The 19,440-nt window shown below is 41.8% G+C and overlaps 1 protein-coding gene across 2 annotated transcripts in view; it reads right to left on the bottom strand.

Annotated features, from left to right (window-relative positions):
• The window catches only part of LOC120051318 (beta-1,3-galactosyltransferase 1-like), a 126,851-nt gene that overhangs the window by 52,323 nt on the left and 55,088 nt on the right, over nt 1-19,440 (bottom strand). The window contains exons 2-3 of one of the 2 annotated variants that reach the window (XM_038998135.1): nt 9,110-9,175; nt 8,705-8,759 (exon numbers count right to left, since the gene is read on the bottom strand). The gene's annotated coding sequence lies outside the window, so the exon portion shown is untranslated. The remainder of the gene's footprint in view (nt 1-8,704; nt 8,760-9,109; nt 9,176-19,440) is intronic. The other variant, XM_038998134.1, reaches the window with a different exon arrangement.

Raw genomic sequence — 19,440 nt, 5'->3', positions numbered from 1 at the left:
GTAAAGCATGTCTGGTTTTAGGGGTGTATGCTGGGCGAAGAACATTCAGATATCTCTTCCAATAAACATTGCATGTGAGCATCAGAGGTGAACCGGTTGCATACATAGCTCGAGCAAGACATTCATCAGCATTTCTTCTTCTTCTTCTTCTGATTCCAGGAGGACCATGAGCTTTTGCTATCGATAAGGTGTCTGATTCATAATTTTCACATCGAATAGAAGCAGAGGGACTTTTGTCAGAGGTTGCTTGTTGTGAGCGCTGAGGGAACTTTATGCACTTGGCCAGATGATTTTGCATCTTTGTTGCATTTTCACATATGATTTGGCACAGTATTTGCAAATGTACTCAGCTTTTCCTTCTACCTTAGCTGCAGTGAAATGTCTCCACACATAAGATAGTGCCCGTGGCATTTTCCTGTAAAGATTAGGGGGGGAAAGTATTTTTAAAAAACAAATATAATTCCATGTACAGATAAATAGTTAAGCAGTTAGATTAAACAACTCCTTTGTAAGATAAATGTTTTAAAATGAAACATGTATGGAAACCGGTGAATTAACACTCCTCAGTTAGCAGGCTCAAGCAAGCTAAAACCCACATGGTAGCAAAAACTAACTAGCAGAAATTGTTAACAAGTTAGAAATTATTTAAACACACTTTGCTGTAGGCTACTATTTACTAGTTAACAAAAAATTATGTATGTCATATAAAATATATTCACCCCACCCAGTATTGTAATCAAAACTTACCAGAAAGCATGTAGTCCTTGGTTCTGACTGTGTAGTAGTGTGGGCTCAATAGCATCTCATTAGCGTGCAAGATCTTGAGAATCAGCTGTACATGTGATGGAAGAGTGCACTGTGATGGATGCACTGTGAAGGCAGAGGGTTGCAATTCCACTGAATTGGGGATAGTTTAACCAAAGTATTCCACAAGACCTAGAATTGCCTTATGTGTATCTCACAAAAAAGGTTCACTGTTATAAGCTAACTTTTTTTGATGAATTTAAGCAAAATTCCCAAAATTCCGGGATTAACTTCCCATGGAAAATATCCGGGGAAAATTCTGGAAGTTTACCGGAAAGTTTACGACACTTTGCAACCCTAACTCTTACAACAGATACTATTCTGTACACACCAACATACAGTCCTCAATATAAACCCACACCAAACACAGTGATCTGCCACCATACAGCACCATACAGCACTCCAACTATACTCCCACTCAATAAACTGATAAAACTAACTGCGGCTCACATCAACTCTTGAAGACCATTGAAAAGCACAGCCCCTCGAAACAGCAGGCTCCCACTGGTCAAACTGTTAAGAATATATACTATTCTCTGACTACTGGGTGTAATACTGTCAAGTAAAAAAATCAAATGCTAAAATGAATGTTGTCTTTGTCCCGAGACGAAGCAGCAGTTCATGCTATACAGACAAAAATTGGTTCTGAGTGGAAGTCGGGAATAGAGGTATGCCCCACTTTTACCCTCTCATATAGGGAGGACCAACCAAACAGGAAGGAAGGACATGATAAATGAGGTTTCGAAAATCCATCTTGAAACCTGTGTTCATTTCACTGGGCATCACAATAATGGTCTATTGTGTTTTTGCTCCTGACCTGGACTTGAAACAAATGTATTGAACTACAGAATAGTAATTTATGTGCTGTACTATAACTGAGGCAGCGTTTGTCTGTTCATCTACTGAAGTTCACCTCATCAAAGGTCAGTCTAGTGAAAGGGGTGCTCACTTGTTTAGTACGCAAAGGATACTAGGAGTTTGTGGTTATAATGACTATGTGAACATAAAACAGGGAAGTGGACAGAAAAGGGAAAAGAGGAAAAAACGAAATAATAATAATAATAAGCATGGCCCTGTCACGTCCTGACCTTAGAGATCCTTTTTATGTCTCTATTTTGGTTTGGTCAGGGTGTGAGTTGGGGTGGGTATTCTATGTTCTATTATTTGTATTTCTATGTTTTGGCCGGGTAGGGTTCTCAATCAGGGACAGCTGTCTATCATTGTCTCTGATTGAGAACCATACTTAGGTAGCCCTTTTTCCCACCTGTCTTTGTGGGAAGTTTACTTTTTTTGTGGCACATAGCCTTAAGCTTCACGGTTTGTTTTGTATTGTTTATTGTTTTGTCGGCATCATTTCTAAATTAAAGGAATATGTACGCTCACCACACTGCACCTTGGTCTACTTCATTCAACAGCCGTGACAAGACCAAAGTTAACCTATAAATGGGATCTTAAAACGAGCCTGTTTTTACTTGCTTATTGATTTCCCTTTAATAGGTCCAGCATACTGTATTGCCAAAGATGTAGCACTTTGGCAATACAGTATGAAGCGACCTGATGGACGTGCTTGAACTATCAAGTACAGGCACTTTACACTACAAAACAATCTCTACACAATGTTCTCAGCTTAGCGAAGCCTGGTGAAGATAATTTACAGTTGTGAATGCTACACAATGTTTTGTGAAATGTCATTATGTGTCTGAAAACATGTATTTTCCTCGATCTGTGTAATCAGACTAGGCTGAAGATTTCAAACCTTTCTTTGCGGCTGACCCTTTTTAGCCCTTGGGACTGAAGCTCAACTCAACTTTACAATTGCTTTTGTGGGTTACAATAAAAAGGGTTCAAGCTACAGTGGAGACAGGCTTTAACCCTGTGATTCCATAATCTAGCCTTCACATCTGAAGTGGTAGTTTGAATTTCTCCCATTGCATACAGCGTAATCTACAGTACACAGCACTTTGAGTCCCCTAGAAAAGGGTTATAGGAATCTAATCCAATATGAAATAAAATATCATTTGTTTTTTGTTTTGTTTCCCCTATAAACCCGAGAACGGATTTGACTATCACATCCCCACATTCCTGCCCCGCTATCTCAGGAGCAGTAGGTTTGTGTGTTTATACCCCCTGGAATTGAAGAGAGGAGCTTGATGCACGGCTAATGAAATCTGTGCACTGTGTCATTTAATCTGACACCAGCGTAATCTTCTCAAATGCCTGTTTCCCACCCTGGTATGTTGTGTTATCCCAATTACAGCCATGCTCCATTGATCTGAGGAGATTAAAAGTGTTCTTAGCTGTTGTTTCCCCTCCACAGTAACTACATATAGACTGGAAAATAGAATCATGTCACCCAGTACTACTCAATAGTTTAATTGGTCATTTTTAGTTGGTGTGTGTGTTTGTGTGTGTGTGTGTGTGTGTGTGTGTGTGTGTGTGTGTGTGTGTGTGTGTGTGTGTGTGTGTGTGTGTGTGTGTGTGTGTGTGTGTGTGTGTGTGTGTGTGTGTGTGTGTTCATTTTGGCACTTCAATAGAGTGGCAGGCAGCAGATGGTTACTTGTGTGCTGACACTACTATAAGGGCACCTTTATCAGGAATGTGGTACTAGAGAAATCCACTCAGTGGCACTTATCCATCCAAGAAATGGGTGGATGGCAGGTTGGACGGCATCACACACAATCACCACAACAACCCTTACTAAGAGCATTCCATGACTTCATTTTTCAGAGAAGATAAACATAAAAATATGTTTATTGTCACATACAAACACTATATGTTGAGTCAGACTTGCTTCGGTCATCTAGCATTTCCTTCCTGATGCATCCTTAACATGTTAGGGAAACAGCTTTCCTACACATCGGTAGTCTTAACAGCATCCCTTTCTCTCCCTCCCCCACACCCCTATACATGCCAGAATGGATTTTCCTCAGAGGTCGGCATTTAGGGTGTATCCTTCTAATTTCCCTCTATAATTCAGGTCTGATTGATTAGAGACTATCGACTAATTAATTAAAAATGCATAGGTCCCTGTGGGAGAGTGGCTGTTCATTTCAGAGTAGGGTCCAACAACTCCATTAGCTCAGCATCCAGTCACCAATAATCCCAGGAGATTGGCTGCAGTTGGCTACTTTACCACCCAGGAAGCCTTGTACTGCTTTACTGTATGGAGTTTACACACCATAGACCATCACTATGTCCCCTAAAGAGTGCACTACTTTACCCGATTCCCAATAAGTAGTGCACTATAGGGAATATGATGCAATTTTTACAAAGCTCTACTACACTAGCTTCCAACTTACCTAACTTCACTGTTAAAATAGATAAACATGAGATACCAAACCCATTCACAAGGTTGCTTAACTCTTGAGGTTACTCGGGTGTCGAGTGAACTTGATAAGTCTGCTTGTAGAACCTCATTGCTGGAACCAACTACAAAAAACATTACAATTAGATGTTCTGGTGTTTCTGTGTGGACCTCGCTTTGTGCATGGGGGCATTGTCATGCTGAAACAGGAAAGGGCCTTCCTCAAACTGTTTCCACAAATTTGGAAGCACAGAATTGTCTAGAATGTCATTGTATGCTGTAGCGTTAAGATTTCCCTTCACCGGAACTAAGGGGCCTCGCCCGAACCATGAAAAACAGCCTCAGACCATTATTCCTCCTCCACTAAACACTTGGCACTCTACAATGGGGCAGGTAGTGTTCTCCTGGCATCCGCCAAAATTCAGATTCGTCCGTCGGACTGCTATATGGTGAAGCGTGATTCATCACTCCAGAGAACGCGCTTCCACTGATCCAGAGTCCAATGGCGGTGAGCTTTACACCACTTAGGCTTGTATGCGTAATCAATTGTATACACCTGTCAGCAACGGGTGTGGCTGAAATAGCCGAATCCACTAATTTGAAGGGGTGTCCACATACTTTTGTATATATAGTGTATATGCAGGGCTCCCTTGTGAAAGAGACCCTGCTCTCAATGGTGACTCCCTGCTTAAATAAAGGAACAAATTATAATAATTAAACAAAAATACAATCGGAAACACTGATTGCCAAAAACACAGATTGCATATCTATTCCAGATATAATGCACCTTGTGGAGTAGCATGGGGTGCATCTAAAATGGCACCCTATTCCCTATATAGTGCACTACCTTTGACCAGGTCAAAATTAGTGCACTATATAGAGAAAAGGGTGCCATTTTGGACACACACCGATGCTCATCACATGGATACAAATATGTCCTTTGTGAAATGGTGTGAAGCCAATTAATGTACTGAAGGCGAAGGAGCTAGTGGTAGATTTTAGGGAAAAAAAATATTTTTTAATCCTATTTTTATTAATGGTGAGAGATTGGTGTTGTTGACTTTTACAAGCACTTGGGTGTAATAGTGGACAACAAACTGAAATGGACGGAGAACTTCCACAGCATCTACAAAAATGCCCAATCCAGACTGTACTTTATAAGGAAGCTTAGATCTTTTAATGTCCGTGACAAAAGGCTCTGCATGTTCTACAGTAGTGCCGTGATGAATGTAGTAAGCTATGCCATTGTGTGCTGGAAAGATCATTTATCCAAGGAGGACATAAACAAGCTTGACAAAATAATCAGGGAATCCAGTGCAACAATTGGCTGCAGCCTGGAATCAATGCAGGACATGTTCATAAAAGAGCTGCAAGCAAAAACACACATGATCATGGATCATGCAACACAGGAGCAGCTTCAGTGGCAGGTTCATCCTGTCCAGACGTTCCACAGAGAGATTTAGATGGTCATTTTTACCCAAAGACTTTTTAACCAGTTGATTAACTGTTTTATGATGTCTTCCTATTGTGAACAGTATTCTTGCAGGTTTTTCCTCCAGAGTGGGATGGAAAACAGCACTTGAATCCGGCTGTTCTTCTGCGGATGCTAAGGAGCAGGTGCTTTCATGTGTCTTGATATGTTTTCTGTTTGGTTGTGTCCTGTCCTTATACGTTATGGATGATGAATGCTGTGATAAAACAATTTCCCAAGTTGGGATTAATAAAGTAATACTCTGCTCTACTCAGTTCACGCACAAGGACGGGCTAGGAAGATGTATGGGCTGGAAGCATAATGTATTCATAGGGGGGACGATGGAAAAATTGGTCTGGAGTCATGATGAAACACCTGCTGAGGTGTCATTGATAAATTATTATGTAGTCTATAGGAATTGAGTCAGATCCCCGCCAAAGACCACTCAATTAGCAGAGCACTATACGGTGCTTTACTGCTTCAGTTGAATTGACATATATACAGTAGTGTAAACTCAACATATTTGGGATGATTTGCATGGGAAATGACAAGGAAATATCCTATTTGGATATTTCAGAGGATGCTTACGTCAATATTAGTTTATGTTTGATTTAATTATGCTAAGTGCATTGCTACACACTGAGTCCTGAAGCACACTGTTCTGTGCTGTTATCATCAGACTCTAGTCAGGTTGCAAAATCTGCAACTTCAAGGCACTGCTTAGCTAGATTAGTGAAATGCTTGTTTTTGCATTCTAGTTCTACCCAATGAGAATCTAATTTATACCGCACAAACAAATCAGAACAGATTGGATTTATCTGGCACATTTTCTTAGCTCGCACACACCCATTATTCACAATATAGACTGTGTTAGAATCTGTGTCAGACCAGGTAGGTACTAGGTACTAAAACCTGCTCTAATGACGTGTGCATTATTCATAGGTAGCCTAACACTGTCTTTGTACAGTTTCCCTTCCTTTTGGAAAAACCCGCACCGATCCTCTGGCTGTTCAGACAATTAGCCTAGCGCAGGGGTGTGAATATTTACAAGGGTCTTGCTCTGAGCAACATCATAAATGAAAGCCTTGGATAAATTGATTTTATTTTAAATGTCTGACATCTTCATGTTGAACTCGATATGACTTCCGCTAGGACTAGCCGTGGTGGTTTCTCTCTCCCAGACGTAGGCTATGCATCACTGACTGGATTTCAGACCTTTTTTATGTCCCATTCTGGGATCACTGCACTCCTGGCTTTCACTCATGACCGGCCTTCGCCACACTGTATCTAGGAATTCTTCTGCTGTTGCCTCACAATCATATCTGCATTCACGTAACGCGGCAGGCAGCTCTTGAAAGTTCTCTGTGCTGTTTGCCTTTGGTAATTAGACTGTGTCAAGACAACATGGGCGTCTACGAAAGCAGAGACGGGTTTGACTAACCCAGCCTCCCACTTTTCACAGAACACAGGGTGAAGCGACGTGTTGAACACAGTCTCACAAAAAGACGTAGGCCTTTATACATCTTCCTCTATTATAAATTGATCTCTAGTAACGGTAGCTGAAGCTGTACATTTCTGATTTGCTCGGTGTCTTCAATAAAACACTATAGTTCAGTGTAAGTAGAATGATTACCACTAATTCTGATCATTTCTACCCATATTATTATCATAATAAGTAGTGTTAGTCGTATTAGTACTGAAGTAGTATAGCAGTTAGCTGTACAGCAGTAGCGTGTAGCAGTGGTAGCAGTGGAGGTGGTGGAATTATCCCTGACCTCATTGACATACAATAGTCAATGTCAATCGTATGCAGATTGACAGAATGATTCACTCCTTGTATCGCCAAGGTGTTCAGCTGTAATTATGTGAGTGGGCTGGAGCAGTAGGTAGGTAGGCAGGCGCCTCTTGCCCTGTTGTTAGCCAGTGCTAATGATGGAGGCTGCAACATACCTCTCAGCTTTACTCTACAGCATGGAACATGGATGACCTTTCTACCTGCAACACACTATCTTTGTTCCAAATGGCACCCTATTTCCTATATAGTGCACTACTTTTGACCACAGCCCTATGGGGCCTCGTCAAAAGTAGTGCACTATATATGGAATAGGGTGCCATTTGGGATGCAAGCACTGATTCACTAAAACAAAAGCTGATGGTCTCGTAGCTTAGCATAGGATTTTATATAGTTTTTCCTCCCAATCACATTACATATCAACCATACTGTAACACTATAGGGCAATGTGTTAGCTAGCTAGGATGCTACAGTTAGATTGACAAGGTGTTAGCTAGCTAGACTGCTACAGGTAGATTGACAAGGTGTTAACTAGCTACTGTAGGCTGCTACAGGTAGATTGACAAGGTGTTAGCTAGCTAGACTGATACAGGTAGATTGACAAGGTGTTAGCTAGCTACTGTAGGCTGCTACAGGTAGATTGACAAGGTGTTAGCTAGCTAGACTGCTACAGGTAGATTGACAAGGTGTTAGCTAGCTAGAATGCTACAATTAGATTGACAAGGTGTTAGTTGGCTACTGTAGGCTGCTACAGTTAAATTGACAAGGTGTTAGCTAGCTACTGTAGGCTGCTACAGTTAGATTGACAAGGTGTTAGCTACCTAGGATGCTACAGGTAGATTGACAAGGTGTTAGCTGGCTAGGCTGCTACAGTTAGATTGACAAGGTGTTAGCTAGCTAGGATGCTACAGGTAGATTGACAAGGTGTTAGCTAGCTAGGATGCTACAGGTAGATTGACAAGGTGTTAGCTGGCTAGGCTGCTACAGTTAGATTGACAAGGTGTTAGCTACAGTAGATAGGCTGCTACAGGTAGATTGAAAAACAGCTTTGAAACATTGTAACAGTCAAGGTGTTAGCCAGCTAGGTTATTACAGGTAGATTGACAACAGTGCTGTACTGTGTGTTTTCATATATACTCTGGGGCCTTCTGTTGCAATATTATACTGTATGCTGCCAAATACTGAGATGTTTTAGTACAGTACAGGCAGCATAGGGAGTCAAATACAATGTTGGTTCTTTATATCAGTTATGAATGATGGGATTAGACAGAGACAGAGGGGCCAAACCAGCAGAAAGGGTTTGATAATAGAAAAACACTGAGTCATTCCTTACCTCACACAGCTGGCTCCTGCCCTTAACGTTAGTCTCTTTCCTCTTCACTCCATCTCTGCAAACAGAAGACAAGACAGCAAGGTGAGTGGTGATAAGAAAGGAGGAGAAAGAAAGGGAGTTGTTAGAATGAGAGAGAGAGAGAGAGAGAGAAGAGAAGAATGAGGGATATTTGATAAGAGGGAGTGAGAGAAATAAAGAGAGGTGAATCATGAGAGAGAGCGAAAGAGAGTATAACGAGTCATAGGACAGAGAGTGAAAGAAACACAGGGAAGGTACGAGACATTTGTATACTCTGCAGAATAAATGCACTTAGAAGTTGCACGTTGCCTTATCTATAATAACAATAGTATTTATATTTTACGAATACAGCGATACTGTGCAAAGGTAAGGGATCACAGCCGCTACCTCGCTCTCCAACCAAGGTGTGTGAATTGAGGACCAAACTGAAGTAGAGAGGCGATTCAGCAACTCCTGGAGGACAGCAGAAGTAAATTAAAAAGCATATTTTTTTGTTACAAGTAAAACCTGATATTGTGAACAGCCTTTCTACCTCCATTGTGCAGTCATAACAATGAACAAGGTGGCCAAAGAAAGAACAGATGTGGCCTCATTCATCCAAACTGCATACAATTCAAGCCAAATTCATGTTGATATGGTAGAAGCGGAGAGCCAACATCTGATCAGTATTCTGCAGAACTGTTGCTGTACGAACCATAAACACTTTTGGAAGGTTGAGAATCTATTGATGTATGTGCAGTTCTCATTCAGACCCACTTACTGCATAAAAGGTCAAATGAAATTCTCCCATATCAAATTGAGTTCCCCCTTTCTCTGTTGATGAATGTGTTGCTATGGCTGACAGTGCTGATGCAAAATGAAGGACTAAAAAACATATATTGCTATCAGGTTCTCATTTCTATGGTGAATGATATTAAATTGAAGGGAAATTAATGTATTTAAAGAACCATAAAATAGTCTAATTAATTGATTAGCATAATGCACCGGATTCCTTTATTTTTTTAAATGAGGGAAAAAACAGTGAGTAAATGGAATCAAACACTTGCCTGTATGACAGCATCTGGATGTGCACACAATAGTTTGATAAAGGTTTTCAGATCAACCTATATATAAAAGCAGAGAAAAGTTACTGCAATTACTGCTAGACTCTATTTTGCTCATAAAGGTTAAAACCCTGTGTAGTGTTTCTAAATGGGAAAGTAATTGAGAGTACAGTCATTTTAGAATACAAAGTGCACTTAGGTGTTCTGGAAACGTAAAAAATAAATGTTGTTTTTCCACAACATGTCTTGTAATCCATTCTGAACCACTTCCTAGCCGAAGCCATTTCTAGTGCAAGCCAAGAACCTGCCATCTACCTATCAGCCTCTCTGTCAATCATAGAACCATACTGACTAGGTATGTAAAGAGTAGAGACAATTAAAAATAGAACGAAAGAGAGTGAGAGGGAGTGAGTGAGAGAGGGGGGGAGATATTGAATAAATAGAGAAAGAGAGACAGAGAGACAGACATAGACAAGGAGAGAGAGACTGTTGCCCCACCTTACTGCAGCCCTGTCACCAACCCTGACTGAGAACTGGCAGACAACAATGCATTCTGGGTAATAGAGAGGAGCTCCTTTCTTCACGGCGCTCTAAGTGGCAGGAGGGAGTCTGTCTGCCTGTCTCAACCCCAGCATGTGCACTGTCACCTCAGGCTCTGACCCCTGAGAATCACAGCTGTTAATATCTTATACACCCATGCCTGTCACCCAGGGGCCATATCAGTCAGAGTACACACAAGACAGAAATCCACAGGGCTGACTCACTGTAAGAGGGACACAAGCATGCACAAAGATGCATGTACGCGCAAACACACATACGCACACACACATGCACACAAACAGGAACTCCTTAAACAGGTGGCCTGCCGATGATCTTTCATCACTTTATGAAAAACCCTTTATAATAGTGATAAATTAAACTGTTTGAAATCTATTTCACATCCCATCCACCAGGCACAGGCAATTTAGTGGGATTCTGTGGGTGATTCCGCATTCGAGGAGGTCTTTCTTACATTTACTCTAATGCATTTATCGCAGTTAGAAAACATACCGTTGTTCACAGTTCACTCCATTCATCTGAAGATGTAATCATTTAGCCATTTGAAATGCATTATGCAACTCTTTCTGTGGGCTCATCAGCATAACATGAATTATTGCCATCATTACGGAGGGCAAAGCAGAAGCACAGTATCACTTAATTATTCACCAAATGAAAGAATGAAGGTAAATTATGGCACTTTTATTTAAGCTGACAAAAAAGATTAGTCGCTTACTAGATTTCTCTCCTTCAGGAAAATAAGACAGCACTAACATTATAACCCTTACTGGATCTCTCTCCTTCAGGAAAATAAGACAGCACTAACAGTATAACCCTTACTGGATCTCTCTCCTTCAGGAAAATAAGACAGCACTAACAGTATAACCCTTACTGGATCTCTCTCCTTCAGGAAAATAAGACAGCACTAACAGTATAACCCTTACTGGATCTCTCTCCTTCAGGAAAATAAGACAGCACTAACAGTATAACCCTTACTGGATCTCTCTCCTTCAGGAAAATAAGACAGCACTAACAGTATAACCTTTACTGGATCTCTCTCCTTCAGGAAAATAAGACAGCACTAACAGTATAACCTTTACTGGATCTCTCTCCTTCAGGAAAATAAGACAGCACTAACAGTATAACCCTTACTGGATCTCTCTCCTTCAGGAAAATAAGACAGCACTAACAGTATAACCCTTACTGGATCTCTCTCCTTCAGGAAAATAAGACAGCACTAACAGTATAACCCTTACTGGATCTCTCTCCTTCAGGAAAATAAGACAGCACTAACAGTATAACCCTTATTGGTGATCAGTTGTAAAATAAGTTGTGATGCCAGACTCTGGTAAGTTTATTATTATGTGGCAAGATGTTGAGCGTTGCCATTACATTAAAGGCACACTAAGCTTTAATAATCCTCTAAACAGCTACCAACAACACAGGGCCGTCGAAAGAAACGTGTGGCGAGCAGACATTTTCCCTTTTCAATCAGTACAACATTTTGAAGCAAAGGCATTAAAAGAGGGACAAAGTACTGTTTTTTTAGACTGATTTGCTTCATGATTTGTCAACTCGCAATTTATCTGTCCTTCACATCGGAGTGCTGCAGGTTCGGTGCGTGCTTGACCAATCATATTTACGGAAATCACGGGCCGCGTGGGCCAGGCACAACGCGCACTCAAGCGCGCTTTCCACTTTCCTCCGGTATTTATTTAGCAAACATGATAACACATCGCCCTGACAGACACATGCAAAAACTCTTTCCATATATGTTACATGACTGGGCTACTAATAACAGAAGCTGCATACAGCCTATGCACCCTGTCCACCTGGCCAGGGTAAATAAAGTGGTAATGTTATGTATTTATAATCCATTTATTTGTGTTAGGAGAAAATGTGTACAGTATGTGATCAAATTTGGTTTATATTCAAACTTGGGCTGGCTAGGCTGCCTATAACTTTTCCATCCAAAATGTTTAACTGGAATGAATCAATCAACATAATAGTGATGACATCCGATCCTTTTATTTTTTATTGTTTAAATTTAACCTTTATTTAACTAGGCAAGTCAGTTAAGAACAAATTCTTATTTACAATGATGGCCTACCCCAGTCAAACCCGGACGACGCTGGGCCAATTGTGCGCCGCCCTACGGGACTCCCAATCATAGCCGGATGTGATACAGCCTGGAATCGAACCAGGCACTGTAGTGACACCTCTTGCACTGAGATGCAGTGCCTTAGATCGCTGCACCACTCGGGAGCCCTGCGTAGGTGCATAGCCCTGCATATTTGCATAGGCCTACACTATTGAGTTCTATTGTCCAATCACAGTTGTTGTCTCTGTGTTTGTAGAGGAAGCCCCTTTTAGACTAGTTTTAAAATATAATTCATATGAACAAGTACAAGATTTTCATCCTCCCAAGAACCAGTTTTTCCAGGATTCTTTTTTAAAACCATGTGACCTGATAACATTTTTGTTGTTGTCCCATTATACCCCACAACTGATTTAATCACTGTCATAGCTATAGAGTCTGAAAGAAAAATGCCCCACCCCTCTGGGACCTGTGGTTCCACCTCTGTAACAACGTCTTAGCTACCAGAGAACATTATACTTTTGACAATGTAGAATCACTGTAAAATACATCAGCACTTTTCCAACAGTAGCTATGGTTGTTACAGTATATCTAAAATACCTGATTATCTGTGTTAGACCTGAGAGCAGACAGGGCAGATCATGGATCAATTAGCCATTCCGGTGTTAATTAGCTGAAATATGCTTCCGCTTTCCCACTTAACAAAATAAAGTTACCGTCCCTGAATCAATCAATTCATTTCAACACTGTTAAAGCATTCGCGGTGTAACCATCCTCTTCCGTTGTCATGGCACATTACATCAATCGTAGCCTATTATGTGAACAAAACATTAGGTTCAATCCACACATCAATCTTACTGTATTATTATGAACCATATCAAATCAAGTAGTGCCAATCACCTCTATCCATCTTAATGACTGTGGTAACAGCGATATAGTTATGACAGTGATTAACGGCTTTATATATCCTTGTCCGTCAAAAATGAACCACCGAAAGTCATGGACGGCTCTGGTATAGATGAGTTATGACTTCCTGTTGATGGAAAAAGAACGACGTTGTGTCAGATTGTGTGGCGTCACCTATAGATTAATGATACCCCCTCTATCCTCCCCTTCAACCACCCCTCATCATTCCCCCCTCGAACGCCATTGTAAGAACACACCTTGGTGACCGAAGGTCATTAGAAGCATCAGTCAAACCCGCCGTCTTCACTTTAAAATTTTCCATTGACACTCCTGCTCTCTCCGATCCTAATTACCATGGAGAAGTGTGTGGCTGAAGGGCGCGTTCCGAATTCAAAGTGTCAGCGGCTTGGCTGCTTGGAAATGGATAGCGAGCGTCTGATCCAAAGAGGACCACAGGCGGGAAACGGGATGATTAACCTTCAGAAAACAGTTTCTTACGGGGGACCTGTCAGATGTCGTTAGCGACGGGGAAGTGCCCGAAAGACTGATGACATTAAACAACTGTGTGAGCGTCATGGAAGTGTAGGTGCTGAAACGTTCTCTAAGCGTTTCCATGAGATTAATGTCCTCAAAGTTGTAGGGTTGAAATACATCTGGGAAGATAGGGAGATAGCAACCCTGAAGTCAATGTGTTTTCAAAGTGGATATAATTAAAGGATGACAATGATGGGCTCTGTACTGTAGGTACTGTACCACAAACTCTAGCCAACATGAACCTACCGGCTCAAAACAATGTCGGCCCAACGACCTGTTGAAATCATGTTTGTGGAGCTTTGTCTACTCAACAAAGCTCTCAATACATTGAGCAGAAAAAGCTTCCATATGCAACTCCATCTCTAGCAGTATTGAAATTCCTAGTGAAACACTACCCGTAACCTGGAGAAATGATCTTCAGTCTGCCCTGATAGGCTCACATCTTGATGTAAATGTTTACAGAAAGGAAGTGTTCCAATCAAGGTTGATCTTTGCCCTTGTCACTCTTTAAGCTCTGCTCAGCGTTATAAGTCAGATGCCCTTCAAGCTAAGATGCAACAGAGATGTGCACAGCAGTGGAAAACACAGGACTGATTGAAGTGGAAGCACATCTCTCCCTTTCTCTCTCTCACCCTCTCTGAACAGTGATGTACCAACGATTCACACTGGATATAGTGGTTTGTTCTATCGGAAAATACTACAGAGGATGTTGTGGACATAGTGCTTTGCAAAAGTATTCATGCCCCTTGGCGTTTTTCCTATTTTGTTGCATTACAACCAGTCATTTAAATAGATTTTTATTTGGATTTCATGTAATGGACATACACAAAATAGTCCAAATTGGTGAAGTGAAATGAAAAAAATTACTTGTTTCAAAGAATTTGAAAAAGAAAGTGAAAAAAAGTGGTGCGTGCATATGTTTTCACTCCCTTTGCTATGAAGCCCCTAAATATGATCTGGTGCAACCAATTACCTTCAGAAGTCACATAATTAGTTAAATAAAGTCCACCTGTGTGCAATCTCAGTGAACTGGGAAACTGGTCAGAATTGAAGGAATGATGGATGTTGCTAAAAACAGGAAAATTCTTGAGGGAAACCTGTTTGACTTCCAGAGATTTTAAGCTGGGACGGAGGTTCACCTTCCAGCAGGACAATGACCCTAAGCATACTGCTAAAGCAACGCTCGAGTGGTTTAAGGGGAAACATTTAAATGTCTTGGAATGGCCTAGTCAAAGCCCAGACCTCAATCCAATTGAGAATCTGTAGTATGACGTAAAGATTGCTGTACACCAGCAGAACCCATCCAACTTGAAGGAGCTAGAGCAGTTTTTCCTTGAAGAATGGCCAAAAATCCCAGTGGCTAGATGTGCCAAGCTTATAGAGACATACCCCAAGAGACTTGCAGCTGTAATTGCTGCATAAGGTGGTATTACAAAGTATTGACTTTGGGAAGGGGTGAATCGTTATTCACGCTGAAGCTTTCAGTTTTTTTTGTCTTATTTCTTGTTTGTTTCCCAATAATCTTCAAAGTGGTAGGCATGTTGTGTAAATCAAATGATACAAAACTCCCCAAAAATATATTTTAATTCCAGTTTGTAAGGCAACAAAATTGGAAAAATGCCAAGGGGGGTGAATACTTTCGCAAGCCACTGTACCTAGGGCTGTGACGGTCACGAAATTTTGTCAGCCGGTGATTGTCAAGCAAATAACTGTCGGTCTCACGGTAATTGACCGTTAATTAACATAAACGCATTTAGCATCTCCTGGCTTCCACACACAGCCTACAAGCCATTTTAAATGTCTAATAAATCAATATAATATAGCCTACAGCTTCACAATAAATCCATTATTTATTTTAAACAGGTCTAAAGAAGGATGATATGAAGAAAATGTTGTCTATTTCAGAAGAACAGAATAGCATACTCTGAGTTGTCCTTATGTTAAGTCCTAATGTGGCTATGCCAAATGGCTGTGGGCTACACTAGTTCATTGAGCAGACAAGATTTGCTTAGAATTCCGTGGCATTATTTTATTTTATGAAGAATACAATTGAACAAAGATGAATAAAATATACATATTTTCTCCAAACGATTTGAAGGACTACACTGGAAATCAACGTTCCTTTCCTCTCCTCTTCTCCCATCTCCCCTCCTTTCCTCCCCTCCACTCTCCTCTCCTTCTTCCCAGTATGACAAAAGAGCATCTGCGCTCCACAGTAAAATAGGTCAGGCTGGTCTAGATTCCCTCAGTAACCTTCTGGTTCATTGTCATCATGTGTAATGAGGGAAGTCGCTATCGAGGCATCGTTTAACATGGAAGTGTGTGCACCAGGGCCACTTCTTTTCCCCACCGGCAGGTTACAATCCGCTGCAAATAGCCAGAAGGTGCATAGGCTGGTTGAAAGGCAGAATAATGGTCAGTCACTCACATGGCCAGTTGGTCTTGAGGAATGAATCTGCTCAGTCAACTGTATGATAAGCAGTGATTCATTTTATTTAACTAGGCAAGTCAGTTAAGAACACATTCTTATTTACAATGACTTCCTACCGAGGAACAGTGGGTTAACTGCCTTGTTCAGGGGCAGCACGACAGATTTTTACCTTGTCAGCTCAGGGATTTGATCCAGCAACCTTTCGGTTACTGGCCCAACACTCTAACCACTCTAACCACAGGCTACCTGCCGCCCCACTAATATGGTGATGATAAATAATATGATTATGCTAAGGACTAAAGAGAGAAATGAAGAGAAATGGTTTTAGCTAGCTAAATGAGAAGGCTTCGTCTATCTTGATGCCGACAGAAATTCACCCCTCACTCTCTATTGGCATTGCAGTGCATCACAGCCGAAAAAGATACAACCTTCCATTGATGTGATTTCCTTTGATCTTCCTGAAGCATCCCAACACCCCACCCTCTTTCTAAGTCTCTTACACCTCCTCTCTCCCCTCCTCCCCTCTTACTCTTTCTTTCTCCATCTCCTCTTCTTACCCCCTCTCTCTCTATCTCTGTCTCTCTCTCTCTGCCTCTCCCCCTCTCCTATCAATTACATTCAAAGGGCTTTATTGGCATGGGAAACATATGTTTACATTGCCAAAGCAAGTCTATCTCTCTCTGTCAGGACTCTGAAGCGTGTCTGCTCCTCTCCTCACCACTTGCACCTCATCCTGCCATGGACACCATTGTTGACTGTCCGTATATACGGGCTCCCTTCATCCTCTCCCAGAACTAACGCCTTGCACGTCACGTGGCCAGTCCACCGAGAGTGCTCTTCTCACTAATCGGAGCTGGGTATTCCCTCCGTCAAAGTGGAGCCATTAGTTGATGGTGAGAGGACGTTCCTTCCTCAGTACAGCCAATTGTCTCAATTACGGTACGGTGCTGCAATTGAGCGAGAGTGTGTGAGAGACTGGTATGAAGGATGGGGATGGCTTGCACAGCCAAAGAGACATTGTGGAATTCTAGCATTTTAAGGAGACATAGCTCCAACTTAGTGTTTGTATGGGGTTCTTCATACATTGTGTACAAGACACCCAAAATGGTGGCATGATCTGTTAGGTTCAGATTGGGAAGTACAATGAAGGATGGAGAATCATTCCTCTCTGTCGACACTGTTATTTGTTCTGACTGATGTGTTTTGATGTGAGATCAATGTCTCCTCACAGCAGGCCATTTCAATCAATGTTTTTTCTTTTCTCTGGCTAGACTGGCTCATTTACGGTTTATATGTCTGATGAGACTGACACTTCTCATTACCTCGATGTTCTCCTGCTCCTCGTGACAAACCTCCCACTGCTGTTAGTCAAAGCCTTTTTCATTCTCTTCACTTCTCTATTTAACCCACATCCCAGTCTCCTGCTTCTCTATTGGACCCACATCCCAATCTCCTGCTTCTCTACTGGACAAACATATCAGTCTCCTGCTTCTCTATTGGAGAAACAAATCAAATCAAATTGTATTTGTCACATGCGCCGAATGCAACAGGTGTAGACCTTACAGTGAAATGCTAACTTACAAGCTGTCACGCCCTGACCTTAGTTATCTATGTTTTCTTTATTATTTTGGTTAGGTCAGGGTGTGACGAGGGTGGGTATGCTTGTTTTGTATTGTCTAGGGTTTTTTGTATGTCTAGGGGTTTTGGTAAGTCTAGGTATATGTATGTCTATGGTGGCCTGAATTGGTTCCCAATCAGAGGCAGCTGTTTATCGTTGTCTCTGATTGGAGATCCTATTTAGGTTGCCATTTTCCCTTTTGGTTTTGTGGGTTCTTGATCTATGTTTAGTTGCCTGTCTGCACTATCCATATTAGCTTCACGGTTCGTTTTGTTATTTTGTTCGTTTTGTTCAGTGTTCGTTTTGTTGAGTGTTCATTCTGTAAATAAAGAAGTATGTACGCTTACTACGCTGCGCCTTGGTCTTCTCCCTACGACGGCCGTGACACAAGCCCTTAACAAAAAATGCAGTTTTAAGAAAAATAAGTGTTAAGTAAAAAATAGATAAGTAAAAACATAAGAAATAAAAGTAATAAATAATTAAAGAGCAGCAGTAAAATAACAATAGCGAGGCAATATACAGGGGGTACCAGTACAGAGTCAATGTGCGGGGGCACCGGTTAGTCGAGGTGATTGAGGTAATATTTACATGTAGGTAGAGTTAAAGTGACTATGCATAGATAATAAACAGAGAATAGCAGCAGCGTAAAAGAGGGCAATGCAAATAGTCTGGGTAGCCATTAGATTAGCTGTTCAGGAGTCTTATGGCTTGGGGGTAGAAGCTGTTGAGAAGCCAGTTGGACCTAGACTTGGCGCTCCGGTACCGCTTGCCATGCAGTAGCAGAGAGAACAGTCTATGACTAGGGTGGCTGGAGTATTTGACAATTTTTAGGGCCTTCCTCTGACAGCGCCTGGTATAGAAGTCCTGGATGGCAGGAAGCACAACCCTCTGTAGTGTCTTGCGGTTGGAGGCCGAGCACTTGCAATACCAGGCAGTGATGCAACCAGTCAGGATGCTCTCGATGGTGCAGCTGTAGAACCTTTTGAAGATCTGAGGACCCATGCCAAATCTTTTCAGTCTCCTGAGGAGGAATAGGTTTTGTCGTGCCCTCTTCACGACTGTCTTGGTGTGCTTGGACCATGATAGCTTGTTGTTGATGTGGACACCATGGAACTTGAAGCTCTCAACCTGCTCTACTACAGCCCTGTCGATGAGAATGGAGGCGTGCTCTGTCCTCCTTTTCCTGTCATCCACAATCATCACCTTTGTCTTGATCATGTTGAGGGAGAGGTTGCTGTCCTGGCACCACACAGCCAGATCTCTGACCTCCTCCCTATAGGCTGTCTCATCATTGTCGGTAATCAGGCCACTACTGTTGTGTCATCAGCAAATGTAATGATGGTGTTGGAGTCGTGCCTGGCCATGCAGTCATGAGTGAACAGGGAGTACAGGAGTGGACTGAGCACGCACCCCTGAGGGGCCCCCGTGTTGAGTATCAGCGTTGCGGATGTATTGTTACCTACCCTTACCACCTGGGGCCAGCCCGTCAGGAAGTCCAGGATCCAGTTGCAGAGGGAGGTGTTTAGTCCCAGGGTCCTTAGCTTAGTGATG

This window comes from Salvelinus namaycush, chromosome 7 (genome assembly GCF_016432855.1).
Source record: "Salvelinus namaycush isolate Seneca chromosome 7, SaNama_1.0, whole genome shotgun sequence".
NCBI classification, from domain to species: Eukaryota; Metazoa; Chordata; class Actinopteri; order Salmoniformes; family Salmonidae; genus Salvelinus; species Salvelinus namaycush.
The sequence above is the reverse complement of the archived record's forward strand: the minus strand, read 5'-3'. Positions and strand labels throughout refer to the sequence as shown.